This window comes from Vombatus ursinus, unplaced genomic scaffold, assembly GCF_900497805.2.
Source record: "Vombatus ursinus unplaced genomic scaffold, bare-nosed wombat genome assembly UNPS02014784.1, whole genome shotgun sequence".
In the NCBI taxonomy this organism is placed as follows: Eukaryota; Metazoa; Chordata; class Mammalia; order Diprotodontia; family Vombatidae; genus Vombatus; species Vombatus ursinus.
The window spans coordinates 13,658,264-13,664,818 of record NW_020954562.1 but is presented as its reverse complement, the minus strand read 5'-3'; positions in this window follow the sequence as shown (position 1 = coordinate 13,664,818).

The following is a 6,555-nucleotide window of genomic DNA, read 5'->3' as shown; positions in this document are numbered from 1 at the left end:
AGCTATAAGCAAAAAGCTATTTAGAGATTGGAAAGAGACTTACAGAAGAGGTGACATTTGAGCTAGGCCTTGTTGTTGTTTTTGTTTGTCCTTTGTTCTCAAAGAGGACCAATGATATCAGGAGGGTGAATTGGATTTAAGTGAGGCAGAGCTGTGCAAAGTCATCAGCCTCATTCTCTCCTCTGGAGCCATCTGAGTCCAGTGGCAAGATATAGACCAGGACAACTGGAGATGGCCCCAGATGCAGTGGGAGACCTTGGCCTTTTTAAGCTAAAGTCTTTCTCAGGTCTCAGTCTGAAGAAACACCATTTAGTGATTTAAGTCTAGGTGAGAAGTGAGGCAAAAGATGGCCTAGTTTGCCTACTCAAAAAAAAAAAATCATCAAACTGGGAGGTAAAAACCTGAAGGGTTTCTGGCCAGAACAGAAAAGTGCTATTTACACTCACCCTGAACCAGCAAAACCCAAATAATGAGCTAGTGAAGCTTGGGCTGGGACCTATTATTGGCCAATCAGTAAGAGTTAGACTGATTTGGGTTTAAAGGCATAATCAAGTAACTCCATTTGAATCCCAATAGGCTTTATCAAAGCCTGATTTTGCAGAGTTCTAAGAAATCATAAATGAAACTGCCTTCAGGTATGGGGAGAGAGAGAGGTAAGGGTAAGGCATTTCAGGTAAAAGGAACAACTTGAGAAAATACCCAGAGGTGAGAAAATTGAGAAGCATATTAGGTGAAATGTGGGAAGATCTTATATGCTAGCATTAAGAGGATATTGGTTCCACACATAGTGAAGTGTACCCTCATGAGATAAGGAGTTCGTCTCATTTCTAAAGGTAGGTGGAGGAAGTACCATGGAGAGTCTGTTCTTATCTGTCTAGCAGGATAGTTAGAAAGTTATCCTAACTATAGCAAACACTTGCCCCCAAATTACCTTGGTCTAAGTTATTCTAGGCTCACTTCGGGGTATGGTTTCTTAACCTAGGGTCCATGAACTAGTTCTAAAAATATATATTTTGATAACTGTATTTCGTTATAATTGGTTTCATTTCTAATCCAATGCATTTTATGCATTTAAAAACAAGGAGTTCACTTGTTTCATTGCCATTCCTAAGGATTTTATGATGGGGGTGTTAAAATGTGAAAGAATCATTGTCATGTAATATTTCATAATTCTTTTACAAATTCAGCTCAAACCTCAGCCCTACCCAAAAACTCTGGGGAAATCTCCAAATACAGCTCTTTTCTCATTTTCCCATTAAAATTTTTATCTCCATCTCTTTTGAATGACCTCAAAAGAAAATATACTCACATTACAGTTTAGGTACATTTATGGTAGGAAATAGAAAGATAGTAGAACATAGTATTGAGACTTCCAAATCACATTTTCCTGCTCAACTAAAATCATCAGCCATTTATAAGCCTAACAGCTATTGTCAAGCTAATGACAGTTCACACATTTGCTTTTTTTGAGCAGACTGCCAGGGTGACCTAGTCTGGACTCCTTCCAAAGACACCGGTGCTATGGGAAAGTATTGGCAGAGAACTGTTGTTCATTCCTCCCACAGATCCCCAATACCCACCACAGTCATAGATAGGAAAAAGGGGACAATCCCAGTGGTACCAATGATGGTCTCCTTTCTGACTTTTGCAGATATGGCTGATGATTCCAAACTAATGATTAGGAATCAGATGAATCAGATGAACTCTGGATTCCCTTGAAGTTCTGAGAACTCTTGCTACAAGCACATCAGCCTTGCTTCTTCTTTTGACTGCTCTCAGGAAAGTCTTACTTATCTCCCTGATGCCCAAAACAACTGCAGCTCTGACCTCCTAAAAGCCTGAAAATGAGATGATGCGTCTGTTACCTTACAAGATGGTGCCATTTCATGGCATGTCACATGACAGTTAGTCCTTGCTGTCTTTTTCTGGTTCTATGTCACGTCCCCATCTGGGACATCTTCAGCAGCACTGTGATGAGTTGTCTATTTTGTTTATATAAAAGTCCATTATATACTATATATATATAGATATATAGATATATATCTATATGTATATATATAAATGTGCTTTCGCTACAACATTTTATGACAACTTGCTACTTTTTTTTTTCCTAGAAACTTCCTTTCAGCTCTCTGGGTTGGCTCTTAAGGTTCATGGTCTAGGGAGAAATCAGAGAAATGCAAAGCAACATTTTGACAAACAGGGTGAGTGCTACTCCAGACTGACAAATCAATAGGTAAATGTGAAGCCTTAGAAGAGAACTAATAATAAGAAGGTTTTTGAGTAGGGAAATAACCTTGCCCTTTAGGAAGAATTCAGCAGCATCTTTGGCCACCTTTTTGGCTAATCTCAGGTCTATGGCAATAACTTAGTTAAAGGCACAGTTTACAAGCTTCCCTTCTCACTGAATGTGCTTCTTCTCTCAACTAAGTCAGCATAAATTAGGTAACATCAGAGCAAAGGAAAGGACATTTACTTAAGATAGGATGTAAGATAAATAACTAGGGGTGAAATCAGGAAGCAAGTATTCACACCACCTTTTTCCCAGATTACCACTTCCCAAGTCTCCAGTGACTAGAGGCTGTGAGACCACAAGTTTTCACTCCCCATGACACTTTTTAGCAAGGTATTGCTGGCTAGATATTTATAAAGTGCTTTGTAAATCTTAAAGTGATATTTAAATGCTTGTTATTGTAACCTTTAGCTCAGAGGGCCAGTTGTATGGGACCCTCTACTCACTGGTGCAGACTGATTACTTAATGGGATAGTGCAAAGGTGGTAAAGGCTGGAGAGAAGAGAAATGCAGGTGCTTTTGGCTTCCAGGTTTGAGAGAGATGTGATTCCAACCTCTCTTCAGGTCGTTGAAGGGAGAAAAAGACTCCAGAAAGAAGTTGACATGTAGAGGAACTGGTAGTCTCTATCGCATCACTATTCTCAGTTTGCTACACTAAAGATTTCAGAGAATTTTTCCTTGTGTGAGATCTGGGACTGACTCTCTCTCTCTCTCTCTCTCTCTCTCTCTCTCTCTCTCTCTCTCTCTTTCTCTCTTTCTCTCTCTTTCTGTGTGTGTGTGTGTGTGTGTGTGTTGAGATGAGTCATCCTGACTCTCTCTCTCTCTCTCTCTCTCTCTCTCTCTCTCTCTCTCTCTCTCTCTCTCTCTCTCTTTCTGTGTGTGTGTGTGTGTGTGTGTGTGTGTGTGTGTTGAGATGAGTCATCCTGACTCTCTCTCTCTCTCTCTCTCTCTCTTTCTCTCTCTCTCTCTCTTTCTGTGTGTGTGTGTGTGTGTTGAGATGAGTCATCTTACGTTATCTTACTCCCAAAGAGAGAGCTCAATCTGTATTGTCTGTTATATGTTCTCCTATATATACTTTCTCTGATTTCTATTTTTCTAGTGACTTGAATAAATCGGATTCTTCGCTCTGTGATTCATTGTGGAACTAGCATTTGGTGGGAAGGGAGTCAAGCCTTGGATACATAGCTTGGGCCTTCCTTTCCGATTAAGGAACAGTGATCAGGAGTGTAACTGGAATCTAAAATTACTTTCCCTTAGATTAACAATATTTAAGGGAACAGAAAGATATAATTCTAGTCCTTTCCCCCTTCCTCCCCCCACCACCCTGAGGAGAACAGAGAGGCCAGCATCTGGCCCCAGTCTCCTGTTTTCCTTCCAGAGTCTTCCTTGGAACAGAGAGAAAGGAGGAAATGCTTAAAATATCTGTTCTTGCCTCCTTGTGGGCTCCATCTAGACAGACCCATGTGGGTATACAATCTACACGGGCAAAAAACGAATCAACACCCTCCCTTCCGCATCCCGCCTGCACCATCCCTCACAAATTTATTGCTGTTACTATTGTGCTATAAGAAATGACTAGCAGGATGATTTCAAAAAAACCTGGAAAAACTTACATGAACTGATACAGAATGAAGTGAGCAGAACCAGGAGGATATTGCAATAACAGAAATATTTTAACATGAACAAGGGTGAATGACTTAGCTATTCTCAGCAATACAATGATCCAAGATAATCCCAAAGGACTCATGAAGAAAAATGCTATCCATCTCCAGAGAAAGAACTAATGGTGTCTGAATACAGACAGAAGCGTATTATTTTTCACTTCCTTTTTTTTTTTTGGTTTGAGTTTTCTTCCACAAAATGACTAATTTGGAAATATGTTTTACATGATTGCATATGTATAACCCATGTCAGATTGTTTACCATCTCAGGGAGTGGGGAGGAGAGGCAAGGAAAAACAGAATTTGAGACTCAAAACTCTAAAAAACGGATGTTAAGATTGTTTTTTTTGTTTCATGTAATTGGGGAATATAAAATATTATTTTACAAAATTATTGCTGTTGTCGTTGTTGTTAGAACTTGACCATCAGAGGAACGTGAAGTGTTAATGTCTGAAAAGCAGTCTTGCCTCCTGGCATTGAAGTACTGCAGAGACTCTCAGTACCCTGACAAAGTAAGGAAATCCCTCTTGCCATCCTTTCAATGGAGAGTATCAATATAAATTAAGGCAGATATGGCTCCCAACTATCCTTCTCTCTCCCCATGGTACATACACGGAGGGACAACTCACACTTCCAGCCCTTCAGGCACAATGGTATTTCTAGTGATACTATCATGATGCTTCCACTGAGCCTGCTGCTCCCAGTCTCCGTGGGAAAAGTCTCCCAGCTTCCACTGAATGCTGTTCAGCCAGATATAAAATCTCCACAGAACACTGCTATGCTGCAGTCTCCTGTGGATACTGCTCCATCAAACACTACTGTTAGATCGTGCTTCCCTGGACATTGCTTCCTGGACTCTGCTCTCCTGGACTAGTAGGCTGATGTTTTTGTCTCAGCTAAAACCCTAGGTCATTAATGGAGCGCTACCAAGTTCTTTCAGCTTAGAAAGCCTAGTTTGTCTTAGCACTTTTAAAAAAGGCAGAAACTCTTGCTCTCATCTGCTTAGAAAGAGATTCTCAGACCTCAGCAGCAAGTTCTTTAGAATACAAAGCAGGGACTTCCCAATGCAGGAGTCTTAATCTTCTCTTTGGACAGCTCTTGCTGGTCCAGTGATATGGTTCCCTCTCTCAGACATCTCACTCCAGCTTATTGTGACCATTCCATATTCTTCGCAATTTTAAATTCTGCAGGATGGACACTAAGGTAGGTAGTTAATAGTTATTTGCTAAATAATTATCAAATAGCTCTGAGTTCGAAGTTTCAGTTTTCAAATCCTAAGTCTCTGATTTTCGAATGTGTATGAGTGGGTAGGGAAAAGGTCATATCTTCATTCCAGGGGAGTCTCTCCAGACTTTCTCTACAATGTGATAGAAACCACTTCACCCTGAAACTTCACTCCATCCTCCACTTACCACGTAGGAAGTACCACCTGACCTATATCCCCCTCCCTGAATCTCCATTTGAAGGAGAACTATCAGGTCAGCCATGTTTTATTCCTCTGTAGGCTGAACTCCAGATTTTCTCTACCAATTTATCCTTGCTGGGTACTTTCATCTCTTCCTACTCCCCTTTCTATTCTGCTTCCTTTTATGTGTTGTCTTCCACCTTTAGAAAGTAAGCTCCTTGAGGGTATGGACTTTCTTTTCTTTGACTTGACTTAGTATTCCCCGCCCCACCCCCACCCCCAGCACTTAGCACTGAAACTTAGTGCTTAATAAAAGCTTGTTGACTTGAAAAGATAAGACCAAGGGGTCAAAGTCATTGTCTTTGCTGCCTCTTTAATGGCAGTCTGGTCTTTTTATATGTTGATGAAGTCATTCAAAAGGCTCACAGAAGGCTTTGAGGTACACTTTTACTTAAGGAAAAACTTAGAGCTCTTGCTTTGTAAAGAAAGCAAAGCCAAAAGAATATACACTACAATAATTTAAAAGAAAACAATACTTATTCCCTTTCCCCTTCTCTTCTGTCCCTAGATCCCAAATTTATTGGCTTCAGAGGACAGATGGCTTAGCACAGTGCCTAGTGCATAGTAAGTGCTTAATAAAAGCATATTGGATTGGGAGTGCAACTCCCGATGCGCTGGCCTGAGTTTGAATACCAAACGTACATTTGCTTCAAAGACTATTTTATGGAGAACTCAAAAAACGAAGATACTCACTGGGAGGTCAGAAGAAGTGATATAAGGACACTCTCAAGATCCCTCTAAAGAACTTTGGAATCTGTTGTGTGACATGGGAGATGCTGGCAAAGGACCACCCAGCATGGCGTGCCTGAATCAAATAAGGCACTGTGCTCTATGAATGAAGCAGAATTGCAGTAGCTCAAAAGAAACACGAGATGTGCAAATTTAGAGACATCTCTACTTCAAATGTTCTTATGGACAATTTGTGCCTGACCTGTGGTAGAGCCTTTCAAGCTCATATTGGTATGATCAGCCACAGTGGGACATACTGTACTTTGACTTCAACATAGTGATGTCATTTTGGTCCTCTTCCAGAATGAAGGACCAACCAATCAACCAACCAACCGATTGGATTGGAGTAGATAGTGATGTATACTCTCCTTTTGGTAGAAATGTGTGTGTGTGTGTGTGTGTGTGTG